Below are 13,980 nucleotides of genomic sequence, written 5' to 3'. Positions count from 1 at the left end.
TATAAATATATACTTAAATATATAATCAACAGATTATAAACCTCATTGATTTGATCTGGGGCCCACAGTCAGCACAGGAGCCTATGTAACCTCTGCATCCCTGTAGTCTGAGCTCACATTCCTCGGTCACGGCTAGGAACATTCCAGAGCATGAACCAGGCCTGCATGAGGCTCTGAGTTCCAGTTTGATCCTACCATAGCATATGTCAGAGCTGAGTGGCACACTGGTCTCTAGGTTTCATAAAATTGTAAATAATTAACTAATAAGTCCGATGCTTTGAAATGAAACTAACTAAACATATCTTCATAATTCCATGAAATACATTTTAAATTCAATCTCACATTTAAAAGCATACTTGACTTTTTGTCCCTAGAACATGGTTTAGGTATCCCAAGTCTCTTGCCTGCCTGCTCTTTGGGCCTTGTCTTCTACTTTCCCCAAAGCCAGCCTTCTTGAGCCCCCAAGCTAGACTATAGGTCTGTGGGTGCTGGCATAGGTAGAATAGTAGGACTTAGTGAGAAGCTGATGAAGGAAACTGACTATGCCCCAGAAAGCTCTGTTGTCTATTTGAATGTGAGTTCTCAAAGTGCCAGACAGATGGTTGACTTGACATCTATGATCATTCATTCACTCATTCATTCACCCACTGCTCTAGGGCTGAGTGGATTATGATGAAGCCATACTAAGAGCAAGATATTTTGACAGTTTCACATAAGCAAATGAAGTCACCTTGCAATATAAAGGTCATTAGTCAGGGTTCCTAGTGGGTACCTGTGAAATACTGATGTCAGGCTGCAGGGCTGGAGAAGGCAGTGGCAATCCTGGAAGGCTTCCAGGAGAGAATCATGTATCCTTGAAAGGCTTCTAGCACACTCACTTAGAAAGGGCATTTGTGTCTGGGTTCCCTGTCCCACTGATCCAGCTTGGGGGTAAAACATACCAGCATCTAAAGTATTCCTACCATCCACCCAACAATGCATATCTATATTTTTCTTTTATATTTTTCTTTATTTATTATTGGATAGAGACAGAGAGAAATTGAGAAGGGAGAGGGGATAGAGAGGGAAAGAGGTAGAGAGACACCTGTAGCCCTGCTTCACCACTCCTGAAGCTTTCCCCCTCCGGGTAGAGGTTTGAACCTGGATTCCTGCTCATTGTAATTTGTGTGCTTAACCAGGTGCACCACCACCTGGCCTCCACAATGCTTTTCTTTACTGGGCTGGGATCCTTTCCTGGGGATCAGACATTAAATTCTACCTTTGGGGGGGGGGACTGTTAAAGACAGGCAGAAGAAGTAAAGAGTTGGAGCTTGGGACAGGAAGGGGGTTCTGGTAAGGATCAGGGGTGCAGGGCTTTGGAAGAACTGCCCCTAACAACCCTCCCCCCCCCACACACACATACACACCAAATGAGTCTTTGACTCAACAGAAATCAGTTTTGACTTCCATGGGTTTCTGTGGCCAGACTCTTTCTATTTAGGTTCATTATCACAGCCTGCTGACCCTCCCCTTCCTTCTCGTCCAGACCAGATTAGATTCTCATCAAAAGTCTGGGGGTGGGGCAGCACATTTATGCAGATCAGTCTGCATTAGAGCACCCATGGCTAACTGGGTAATATACACTCCCATTACCCTCTGCGGAACCCTGGGAGAATCAGCGTAAGGGCTTAACTACGCACCCCCCCCATCCAAAAAGCATCTCTCCCCACTGCCTTCACACAGCCACCGGAGGCTGTGTATGTTTCCCTCATTATTTGGATGTGCCGTTTGAATGTTGTGATCAGTGATTCAGTGCACATGATTCATCAGGAAGACATTTGCTCGGCAGACATGTGAGGAGCTGTCTGCCTCTTCAATCTCACTGACAGGGCAAAAATGCTGATTTATAGTAAATCATTAAAATCTGCTTATTATGGCACGGCTTGTTCCTCTTCCCCACTTCAAGCCCGCAACTTGATCTGCATCGTGTCTCTTACAATTTTATACTACAGCAAGCAGTTATTTAAACAAGAGAGGAAAGGTCCTTAGTCTTTATTAGTGCATATGAAAGGATATTTTGTTTAAAGAAGACTAATTAAGAATGCAGACTATTTTCTTGCTGGGTTTAGAGGCGGGGGTGGGGGGGCGATGGGGGTGGGGGGAGGAATAAAGATCTAAACCGCCTAAGCAGAACAAAGAATGACTGTACTGAGATAATGCTTAAAAATTATGATTTGGTACATATTTTAAACTGTTGTAAAATATCAGTTCACACGTTGCCAAAATGATTGGGAAGGAAGGGTTTTGGGGTTGGTGGCCACAGAGCTTGAATTGGAGGGACGCCATGTGGAGGAGTGAATACCAGGAAGAGGATAATGGCATTATTGTTTTCCACTCCAATATTGTGACACCGGTTACACTGCCTTAAAAACCATTTGGAAAGTTTTGTTCTTTAAAGGGAGAGGTTTAAGATTGGGTGGAAATATAATGTGGGGTTGTGTGGCTTGTTAGGTAAACAAAGAAATAACACAGAGGTCTATGTTTTGTATGTGTTACTTACAGTAAAAATAAATAAATAAATAAATAAATAAATAAATAATTTGATGCCTGGGGACAAAAATCCTTGCCACTGAATTATAAAGAAGTGAATAAACTGACTCAAAATTAATCCATACAGATCTGTCCCCTTAATAAGACTAATTCCAGAGAACAAAGCAGAGCATAATGCATTTTAAATTAAGTTGGAAAATGCATAATTTATATTTGTTTTATTTCTTCATATTTTAACACAGGTACATTCTAGAATGCTAAGAACCAGAGGAGAAGGGCATGCTTTTGTCCTGTCCTGGGTTATAATGTTTTAGTTTTTCCCACTTTGAAAAACCAAACCAATATTCTGAACCTCTAGTTCAGAAGGTGAGAGCAAAATCAGACAGGAAGGGTGAATATAGTGAGAACTGGGAAAGTTAGTCTGCATACATTGAATTTTAAGGCTTCTGAATTCTTCACAGAACATTAAGAAACAGGAAAAAAAAAATCCTGCATTACTCCAGATGAAAACTGTGTTTTCTTTTGTCTCACGTGGTGGTTTCAGGGGAACCTAGGAGACCTCAGTTTCAGAAAGGACAATTGTTCCATGTAGGAGGGGGAAAGACCTCATCCCAGAAGCTTGAGACACTGAGCAAGAGAACTCAGACAGTGCAAGAGGTGTTCCCATTTCCCCCCTCCATCCTCCCTCCCTTCCTTCCTTCCTTCCTTCCTTCCTTCCTTCCTTCCTTCCTGTCTGCCTTTCCCCCAATCCCTTTGTCTCTTATTGTCACTATGATTATCTTTGGGGCTTGATGACAGTGCTCTATCACCGGATCTTGGTGGCCACTTCTTTCTTTTCTTTTCTTTTCTTTTTTTTTCTTTTCTTTCTTTTTTTTTAACTAGTGATTTAATATTTAAAAAATTATGAGATAACAGGGGTATAATTCCACACTGTTCCCACCACCAGATTTCCTTTAGAAACTGTAGTAGTTCTCCCAATCTTACAGTTATGGGGTTGACTATTATTTCTGTATCTATTACTTATTATATATATATATTTGCACATTTTTTTCTATCATCCAGCTTTCTCTTCCTTTCTAAGTCTCACCTACACCTATTTCTATTTCTAAACACTGCCATTTGTGAAGACTCCCTGCTCACTCTCACCTCCCCAACCAAGGTGAAGATAGGGACTTGAACCTGGGTCCTTGAGCCTGGTAATGTGTGCACTCTCCCTGGTTAGCCACTACTTGACTCCAAGGTGACCCTATTTTCTTGCAACAGTTTGTCTATACTGTAGTTCAGTATTCTTCTATTCTTCCCCAGTGTTCCTTTGCTTCTCTCTGATCCATCTTCAACCCAATTTATCTCAACTTAATCCCTCCCATTGCTGCTTCTGTTGTTATCTGTCACAGACAGGAAAGAGTAGAGAAAAAGAGAGAAAGAGACCACAGCATGAAAGTTTCCTTCAGTGTGGTCGGGACCAGGCTCAACCTGGGTTATGCACATGGCAAAGCAGGGCACATGCGAAGTCAACTATTTCACAAGCCCCCATCCATTATTTTTATGACATTAAATTTACCAAGCCAATTGCTTTAATCGTTGCTTAACTCATTAACTCATTTTAGCTTAGTGCTTTAAAAAAAAAAGAAAAGGTGTTGGGGTGAGTGTTTTGAAATCACAAAGTAAACACAACTTCAAAAAATATATACAAGGACCAAATTAAATGTTTTAAAAGTATTATTTAAAAACAAGTGACTCTGAGAAGAAACCTAAGGATTGAATCACAAAAGAAAAATTAAGATGAAAATAAGAACCAATGCCTGTTCAGCTGCTAAGCACTTACTCACTTGGTCACCAGGAATGGTCCTACAGCTCATCTGATAATCGCCAGGTCTTGTGGGGTGGGGCATGGTCACAGCTGTCAGATCAGAACACTGGACAACCCGAACTGCCCCTGCGGCTACAGACAGACTATGACCCACATAGTCAAAGACTGCCACCTCTCCAGATTCAAAGGAGGTCTCGAAACTTTACATCAGGCTCAACCTGACGCTGTTGACTGGCTACGGAAGAAGGGCAAACGCTAGAAGAAGAACTGGACAAGTTTCAGAATGCTGGTCAGGATTTGACTCTGATCCATACAAACTTGCTCCTATGACCATCATTCATTAATAACTCTGAACTCTGAATAGAAGACAAGTCCACTGACATCACATGCACTCTCATGGTCTAAAATCAGTCAGAATTTCTCAGTTCTAAGGACAGTACCATTGACATAAATACCCTAAGGCTTCAGTGCTTCAGGCATGAAAGTCTTTTGCATAACCATTATGCTGTCTCCACAGCCCCAGGATGCTATCTTTCAGATGGAGAAATCATTACCTGACCTTTGTTTTGAATTTGAACTTGGGTCATAGCTCTGTTTTGTTCCTCCTTAAGATATTTCTGTATTCCTTTTTATGTATCCAGAGAAGACAGTGACTTCTGACCTGCTGAGACAGCTGGCCTTGCTTCAGGAAATTTGAATGAGATACTCCTTAAATAGGATAGTCCAGCTGGTTAGATTCAGGGCTTGTGTATATGGGAGTAAATTATAAACTAGATACATTTTTATTATGTTAAGTAGTAGCATTTGATAGATTTCTTTGAGTCAAGTTCTAGTTTTCTTTTTTATTTTATAAGTTTTATTTTTAATATCTTATTTATTTTTATTTTATTAATTAGATAGGGAGAAATCAAAAAGGAAAAAGGAAGATAGAGAAGGGGAGAGAAAGAAAGATACCTGAAACACTACTTCACTGCATGTGAAGCTTCCCCCCTGAGGGGGCTGGAGGCTTGACCTAGTCCTTGCATGTGGCAACATGTGCACTCTACCGGATATACCACCACCAGTTCCCATAGTCCTAATCTTCTTTCTTATCTTTTCTTTGTGATTTAGGCCAGTTTTGTTTTTATTTTGTTTTGTTTTGTTTACTAGATGAAGATGGCCTGATGGTTTTTGGACTTGGAAAGTCTCTCTTGTGTCACAGTGATAATTTCCCTACCTCCCTATCCCTCCCACCCACACCTACATCTCTGCTGAAGCTCAAACTTACTGATCTTGTACCCCAACTTACTGCCCCACTTCTGTTTTCCCTGACTCCACTGTTTCAACACAACACAGTGAATCACAGAAAAGAGAGACAACTACTTCACTGCTAGTGAAACTTCCCTCTCTGCAACTGGAGGCTTGAATATGGATCCTTGAACCCTGTAGTCTATGTGTTCAACAGGGTGCGCCACCTTGTTCCTTAAAGTGCTTTTAAGTATAGTTTATGCATTTATTTATTTATTTATTTATTTTTGGATGGAGACAGAGAAATTGAGAGGGGAGGGAGTGACAGAGAGACACCTGCTTGACTCTTGATTGCTCAGGAAGCCCCACCCTCACCCCCACCCCCACCCCCTGCAGCTGATTATTGGGAACTTGAACCCTGCTCCTTGCACAAACAAATGCACCACCGCCTTCTCCCCTGCTTTTCTTGTTGTACTCACCAGGTCTTTAACATGGGCCTCTCTAGCCTGGGTCCTTTGGGTGAAGTGTGCTCACGTGCAGTGGTTTCTGGAAAGCCAAGGACTGCAGAGTGCTTGCCTGCACAGTCATCATTGTTGATATCTCCACCAGCTCTTTAGATAACCGTGCAGGAAGAAGCCTGGTGTCCTGTGCCTGCCTGGACACAGTATCTTTTCCCTCTGCCCCTCTGCAGAAGTCTGCTGACAAGACCTGAGTCACTCAAACATTTTTTTCAAGAATGAGACAAAGAAGCAGAGTCTTTGGTGGCTGATTAATTTGTCCACATTTGGAATGTTCCCTTACTAAGGTACTCAGCACATTCATTTTCCTGCCTAAAGCCTGGGGAGATGTCTCTTGTCTAGCCCATGCACACAATTTGATTAGACAGCCCCCTCCTGGGACCCCTTGCACCCTGAAAAGTGATCCGGAGACAGGGAAGTTCTGGAAGTGTGGGGAAGGACACTGTGAGGATTTTAATGGAGTGCTGCGCTTGTGGAGAGATTATTTGTGGCTACAAGAACTTTTCAGCAATCCTTAGAAATACTATGCATTAGGAAGGGGTACTCTGAAGAGACCCACTAAAGTCAATTTCCAGTTCTGTGATGAACAGGCTAAGCGAACCTGGGCAGAGTTCTTACTTCCCCTGAGCCTCAGTTTCCATACTTAAAACAGAGATGGAAAGATGCCCTGCTCCTTCAAATAATTCTGGTTTCAGCACTCTTGTTTTTTGTCATCAACATTTGAAATCAGTTCTTTTCTTCCCAGCATCACCATCTCCCCCTGGTAGCTCCTTTGGCTCACACACTCCCTGCGGTATCCGGGCTGTTTCCTGAAAGGTTTGCCTTCACTTTTTCTCTTCCTGGTCACACTCTGTAGCACCTTGCTCACCCAAGGTTGCCTCCTGATCCTGCCCTCTTGCTGAAACTCTAGAAGAACTGCCGTCTTCCACTTGCATTTGTATCTGCTTCTCTGGTGCATTTGAACTCTGAATGACCCCTCCCTTCCATCTCAATGTTTAAACCACCTCCATGGCTCTGAGGCACCTGTGCTGATCCTCAGGTCATGAACTTTGCTCTGTTTGCAACATGCGCATGGAAATCATTGCTTCTTTGTAGTCTTACCCAGTACCATGGACTTGTTACTTCCCCTACTCCACCACGGTAGGGTCCTCGGGAAAATCTAACAAACACTTTAAACCTTCCCTTCAGAAAAGTGCATACAGGGCTATAAAGATAGATGACTAGGTGGAGCCCCTGCCTAACCATATGTATGCTAGGTACCAGGCCTGATACCACATGGGGGTTATTATGGCACCTGGGGAAGCTCTTGTACTGTGGTGTCTCCCCTTCTCTTTGTATTTGTTTTGCTTTCGAAACTTTATTTTATATAAAGACATAGAGAAATTGAGAGAGAAGGGATAAATAGAGAAAGGAGAGACATCTATAGACACTGCTTGTGAAGGTTCTTCCTGCAGATAAGGTCCAGGGACTTGAACCTTGGTCCTCGTGCATGGTAACATGAACACTCAACCTAGTGCATCACTGTCCAGCCTCTGTGTATGTCTTTCTATCTGACTGAAAAACAAACAAAAAAACCTGAGAGCAATGAAATCATTCATGACCAAAGAAAAAGATAAAGAAAAAGAAGGAAAGAGAGGAAAAGAGGGAGGAGAAGGAGATGAAGAAAGGCAAAAAGAATGAGAGAGGGGTTGGGTCTTGGTACACCAGGTTTTCGCATATAGTACGAAGCACAAGGACCCATTATAAAAATCCAGGTTCCAGTCCACAGCTCCCCACCTGCAGGGGAAGTTGCTTCACAAGCAGTGAAGCAGGTCTGCAGGTGTCTGTCTCTTTCCCTCTCTATCTCCCCATCCCCCCTCAATTTCTTTCTGTCATATCCAATAAAAATAAAAAATGGCTGTTAGGAGCAGAAGATTCATAGTGCCAACACTGAGCCCCAGCAATAAACCTGGAGGCAAAGAAGGAGAGAGAGAGAGAGAGAGAGAGAGAGAGAGACGCTCACAATTTTGCTTAGGTTTCAGGAGATTTCTTGTACTCATCAAAGACAAATAATATTAATAACAACAATATCAATATCAATAATAATAATAATAGCTAGCATTGATTCTCAAGGCTTGTGGAATGATAATAGCAGGGGCAGCAGCAGTAACTGTAGTAATGAAAGATTACTATCACTCCTCCCACACAGTAAAACATTCACAAAGACATCAGAAGAGTATCTGCCCTTTCTTGATGTAGCGGGAAACCCCAGAGAAAGAGGGGAGAAGCCATTTTTTCCCATAGGTGCTCTAGCTCTCTCTCTCTGGCTTGTGAGAATTCCATCTCAAACTTTTAAAAAAATATTTTGTAAAAGATTTATTTATTTCCTATGAGGCAGGTAGAGTCTCCCATAGCAGAGAAGAAAAGGAGACAGAGAGAGAGAGAGAGAGAGAGAGAGAGAAATCATAGCAATTCTCTGGTACATGAGGCCCCAGGGTTGGCATAGGGAGCCTCAGGCATGCAAGTCCCATATCTAGAAGCTGTCTACCAGAACTTTTTCCCCCCCAGAGCACAGCTCAGCTCTTGGTTCATGGTGTGTGGGACTGAACCTGGGACCTTTGTTGTATTGGGCATGAAAGTCTTTTTGCATAGCCATTATGCTATCTCCTCAGCTGCCTCTCAAGATACTTAATGTCCTCCATCAGTAAGTCAGTCTTCACAACTGTTGGAATTCCCATCCCACCCCCTTTTCTCCCTGGCTGTTTTCAGGAATGTCAAGGGATGAAGAGACGAAGGGAATGCATTAGCTGCTGCTTTTAACCTGAGGGTCCCTCATGCTGGCCTTATCTGTTTTCATTCTGATGACAGATCAGTGATGGCAACAATGGTGCCATCCCCTCCCCATGCTACAGATGAGACAGGTTGAAGATATCTTAATTAGGATTTGCCCCCAAACAGACCTCAGACAAAGACTTGGGTGCTAGTAGTTCATTTGGGATGTGATCCTGGGAAACAGAATGAGGGAGGAGACGAGACAATCAATGGAGTGTGTGTGAACCAGGGGTCACAGCTCGGACAGCTGGAACAATGCCAGGAAGACCCTCGGAGAGACATTCTACGACACAGCTTGTTGGCAATGCAAATGTGTATCTATTTTGATAGATACAGAGAAGGCACAGAGAGTGTGAAAGAGATGACAGCACTGCAGCTTCCTTTAATGAGGCAGAAGCCGGGCTTAGACCTATGGCATGCACATGGAAAAACAGCACAATATCCAAGTGAGCTATGTTGGCATCCCAGAAATGCAAACCTTGCCCTTTTCTCCCCCCCCACCCCCCTACTCAACCCTACTAAATCAGTCTCTGCAGGAACCCAGGAATATGAGCATGAATTTTAATTTTTATTTATCATCAGGGTATTGTCTGGCTCTGGTTCATGTTAGGAATTGAACCTAGGGTCTCATAGTGTCAGGTACTATGCTATCTCCCCAGCCCCTCCTTGTAAAAATAAACTTATTTATCACAGAAAGAGAACCAGAGGGACAGTTTGATATGTATGATGCTGGGTATTAAACTCAGGACATCATACATGCAGTCTAGTATGCTATCCTCATCATCACAACTTTTCCAGGCCTCCAGGAATCTGAGCTTTGACAGAATTAGTCTCTGAGAAGCACGGAGGCTGCACCTGCTGTTGGTATGCTTCTAAAAACCCCTTCTGTTTCATTAGTTTAATCCCCCCTGCTTAACACTATTCTATTTACATAACCACTTCATTCTATTTACATAACCTCTGTTAACAAGCACCACCTTCCCTCCAGGGCATTGGTGGTTCAGTGGTAGAATTCTCACCTGCTCCGCCCCCTCTCCTTGTCATACCCTGATTTTCACCAGTCACTTTTCTCTCCACCCTCTCTGTGTCGCATCCTGTTCCCACCCTACTGGGCTAATATATTTTTAAGGACAAGATTGTTTGTAGTTTTTAGTTTAGCTTAGCTTGGTATAGATTGCGCTGCGTCCTGCATGAATAAAGAGATACTGCATACAACCAAGCCATGAGTCCCGGGTTGTCTGTTACCTGCCTGTGAAGCTAGCCCGGCAAAAACAACAACTTGCTACAGAATGCCCCCCTCAGAGGACCAGGAAGTTGGTTAGTGAGCCAGCATGGCCCCAACTTTGTAATGCTTTCCATGTTCTGTGCAGGTGCCAGGAAGTGCCCAAGACCAGAGTATGTCTCAATGGAGAGTTCCAGAAACCTCCAGGTCTGAGTGCAAGGCACACACAGAAATCAGATTGTGCTGGGGGCACTGACAGGGAGTAACTTGAGAACCCTTCATTTAGGTGCTGGTAGCTTCCAAATGTCCACTGCAGTCCCATTCCAAATTCTGGATGCATATACCTGAATGTCCCATCAACCTCAAACCACACTCAGTGTATCCTCTGCTCTGCCCCTTCCTCTCTCTCCTCACCAAAACCACTGTACCCATCTTCATGGTGGCTCACACTTGCCCTGTGCAGGTTCCCCTTCTCACCCCTTCACTCAGCTGTCAGGGATGTTGGCCTGAGTAACACCATACGATCATTTCAAGAGGAAGCCTGTACTGTCCTGGTAGGCAAGGTCCAGGGACAAACTGTATGGATACTTCCGTGAGGATCCATATAGTTCTGATGGACAAGGGCCAAGAATGCTTTGCTCTAGCCAATGCTCCCAACACTCAGTTAAGCTGTAGTATGCAACCTAGGTCACCTTTTCTGTCCTTTTGTTTTTCTCCTTTACGGTTGTAAAGAATCATTACAAAGATCTGTATTTGAAGACTTTACTTGTGCATGGGTTTCTCAGGTCACCCCCATGGTGCCAGTCACATATATCAATCCTCTGTGTCACTGGACATGGTCTTTTTTATAGAGATAGAAACAGGAAGGAGGGTGGGAGAGAGGGAGGGAGGGAAAGAGAGATCAAGAGAAAGAGATAGATAGATAGATAGATAGATACATAGATACATAGATACATAGGCACAGAGAAAGAGAGAGAAAGAGAGAGACCTACAACACTGCTTCACTACTCTTGAGTCTTCCTCCATACAGATGTGGGAACTGAAGACTTGAACCTGTGTCCTTGCACATATTAACATGTGCACTTTATCAGTTGAGCCTGACCCACACATGATCTTCCTTAAGCACACATCCACTGGAGTACAATGGATCTTGCTGTGAGCTCTCCACAGCCTCCACTGTTCCAGGATGAAGACATTATCATCCTTCATAGCTTTCCTGAGATGCAAAAAGGAAATGTACTCCAGAGAGAGCACAGCACAGAGCAAAGGAGCCAGTGAGGAGAAGTCTATCCTAGAGCAAGTTGACTGAATTAAGAGCCATCAATGCAGTAATGTAAAAGGACAATAAAAGTAAATGAGCTAATCTTCTCTATTAAAGACAATGTTCTTTTTCTTTGTTCAAAATCCTTTCACTGCTGAGAGAGAGAGAGAGGACTCTTATTATTGACAAAGGAAAGTTGGAACTATAAAGATGACGGAGAAAAACTGATTTCTTTTTTTTTTTCTACATACTTTCCAAGCATGGCCATACTTGTCCTTTGTTCTAGGGAGTAGCCTTTTTTAAAAAAAATTATTATTTATTTATGTCTTGACTTGTGAGAGAAAGAGAAAGAACCAGTCCAGCATTTCCTGGCATATGCAAAGCAGAGGACTGAACTCAAGACCCCACACTTGCAAGTGTGGTGCTCCATTGTACTTGCTGCACAACCTTCCCAGTCTCACCAGGGAGTGTTTGACTGTGGAATGTTATCCTGGTTGCCAGCTCCAAATAAAATATCTGTAAGCAGGAGCCCGGTGGTGGTGGTGCACCACATCCAGTTGAGTGCAGACATTATTGTGCACAAGGACCCGAGTTAATGGCCCTAGTCTCTACCTGGTGGGTGGAGGGGGGGGAATCTTTATGAATGGTGGAGAAGTGCTGAGGGTATTTCTCTCTCTCTCTACTAATCCCCACCCCTCAATTTCTCTCTGTTCCACTAAACAAGAGAAATGAATGAATAGAATTAAAAGAAAAGGGAAGAGTAGGCAAGAAAAAGAAAGGAAAGGAAAGGAAAGGAAAGGCAAGGCAAAGCAAGCCAAGGCAAGGAAAGAAAAGAATAGAAAAGAAAATAAAGGAAAAGGAAAGAAAAGAAAGGAAAAAGTAAGGAAAGAAAAATACATTTGTGAGCACACAGAGGAGTTTGAAGCCATCTTTCCCCTGCATAAACAGCGGTATCTCTTGCTCCCTGCCTGTTTGGGCTCCCCTAGAGCATCAGCATGTTTCCATATCTTAGGAAGTCCTTCCGGTACTGAGTCAATTCCTATACACCACTCAGAGAATCAGAACAGGTGAGCCTGAATTGTGCTTTGTCAACTTGCCACTGCAGTACAAGTCTGAGGCTTCACTTCCCAGGACAGTTAGAGAGGGTAGCCGGGGAGAGGTGGAGTGTGAGGAGGTAGCAGAAGTTGAAGCAGACACACAAAGGGACAAGAAAGGTCCAGAGTGGGTGGTGGCCCCCAGCTTGTCCTCAGGTACTTGTTCACAGCAGCCTCTGGCCAGCTCATTGCTGTTCAATAATACATACGTGAAGTCTGTAGGCAGAATCCCACATAAACTTAGATAACCCCTGCCCCTGGCTATAGATGGGAACTGTCACTTCCTTCTGGCCCGTAGATTATGGTGAAAGGGAAGGAATCTGTTTTAGACAAATCCAAGTTCCCAACTAGGATATAGTTAATTAAAGAGATTATCCCAGATGGGCCAGGTCTAATCAGGGAAGTTTTTGAGTAGATGCATATAGCCTCCATCTACTCACCAGTTTGTTGATTGATTGATTTATTTGATAGGATAGAGTGTTGGGAAATTGTGAGGAGCCTCACAAAGCTCCCTGCATTCCTGATACTATGGCCTATCTACATAATCATTGGTTTGCCTGAAAGATCTCCACGCATTCCATTCCTTTAATCTATCTTCTTTCTACACTCAAGACCCTCCCTGCCTGCAGAGTAATATTAATCCTACCAGTTAAAACCCTCACAACAGTTGCTAAGGAAGTTCCTATCTTCCTAACCCCCTTTTGCCCTTCTCCGCCCCTTTCCTAGCCATTTCTGTTTCTGACTTGCCACTTCTGGGTCTGCCTTTTAAAAACCTTGGCAGGGGGGTTGGGCGGTGGCGCAGTGGTTTAAGAGCATGTGGCACAAAGCGCAAGGACTGGCATGAGGATCCCAGTTCTAGCCCCCGGCTCCCCACCTGCAGGGGAGTCGCTTTACAGGCAGTGAAGCAAGTCTTCAGGTGTCTTTCTCTCCCCCTCTCTGTCTTCCCCTCCTCTCTCCGTTTATCTCTGTCGTATCCAACAGCGAACAACGTCAACAATGTCAATAATAATAACCACAACGAGGCTACAACAACAAGGGCAACAAAAGGGGGAAAAAATAGCCTCCAGGAGCGATGGATTCATGGTGCAGGCACCGAGCCCAGCAATAACCCTGGAGGAAAAAAAAAAATACCTTGACTCTCTGATCAATAAAGATATTGCATTGCCTTGCACCATGTGTTTGGTTCCTGAGTCATCTCCCTCTAGTCATTCTCCCCATCCCAGAGAGTATGCACCGGGGAAGAGGCACCCCTACACTAGCCCAGCAATAGAGAAAAACTGGGAGTGGAAGGGCAGATAGAGAAGGAGAAAGAGAGACTCTGCCTGCAGCACTGCTTCAATGAAGCCTCCATTGTGCAGGTGGGGACCAGGAACTTAAAGCTGAGTTCTTGTGAATATGCACTCAACAGGTCCCCATTTGCTGATATCTATTGCCTCAAGGTCTATTGCAGGTACTACAAATCCACTGCTCAGGGCGGCTGCCATTTTTTTTTCTTTCTAATTTTTAGT

At 43.7% G+C, this 13,980-nt stretch overlaps 1 long non-coding RNA gene across 1 annotated transcript in view; it reads left to right on the top strand.

Annotated features, from left to right (window-relative positions):
* Positions 1-13,980, top strand: part of LOC132537027 (uncharacterized) — a 49,321-nt gene that overhangs the window by 16,633 nt on the left and 18,708 nt on the right. The gene's annotated exons all lie outside the window — the stretch shown is intronic.

Source organism: Erinaceus europaeus, chromosome 2, assembly GCF_950295315.1.
Source record: "Erinaceus europaeus chromosome 2, mEriEur2.1, whole genome shotgun sequence".
Taxonomy (NCBI): Eukaryota; Metazoa; Chordata; class Mammalia; order Eulipotyphla; family Erinaceidae; genus Erinaceus; species Erinaceus europaeus.
This window is presented reverse-complemented; position numbering and strand designations above follow the sequence as displayed.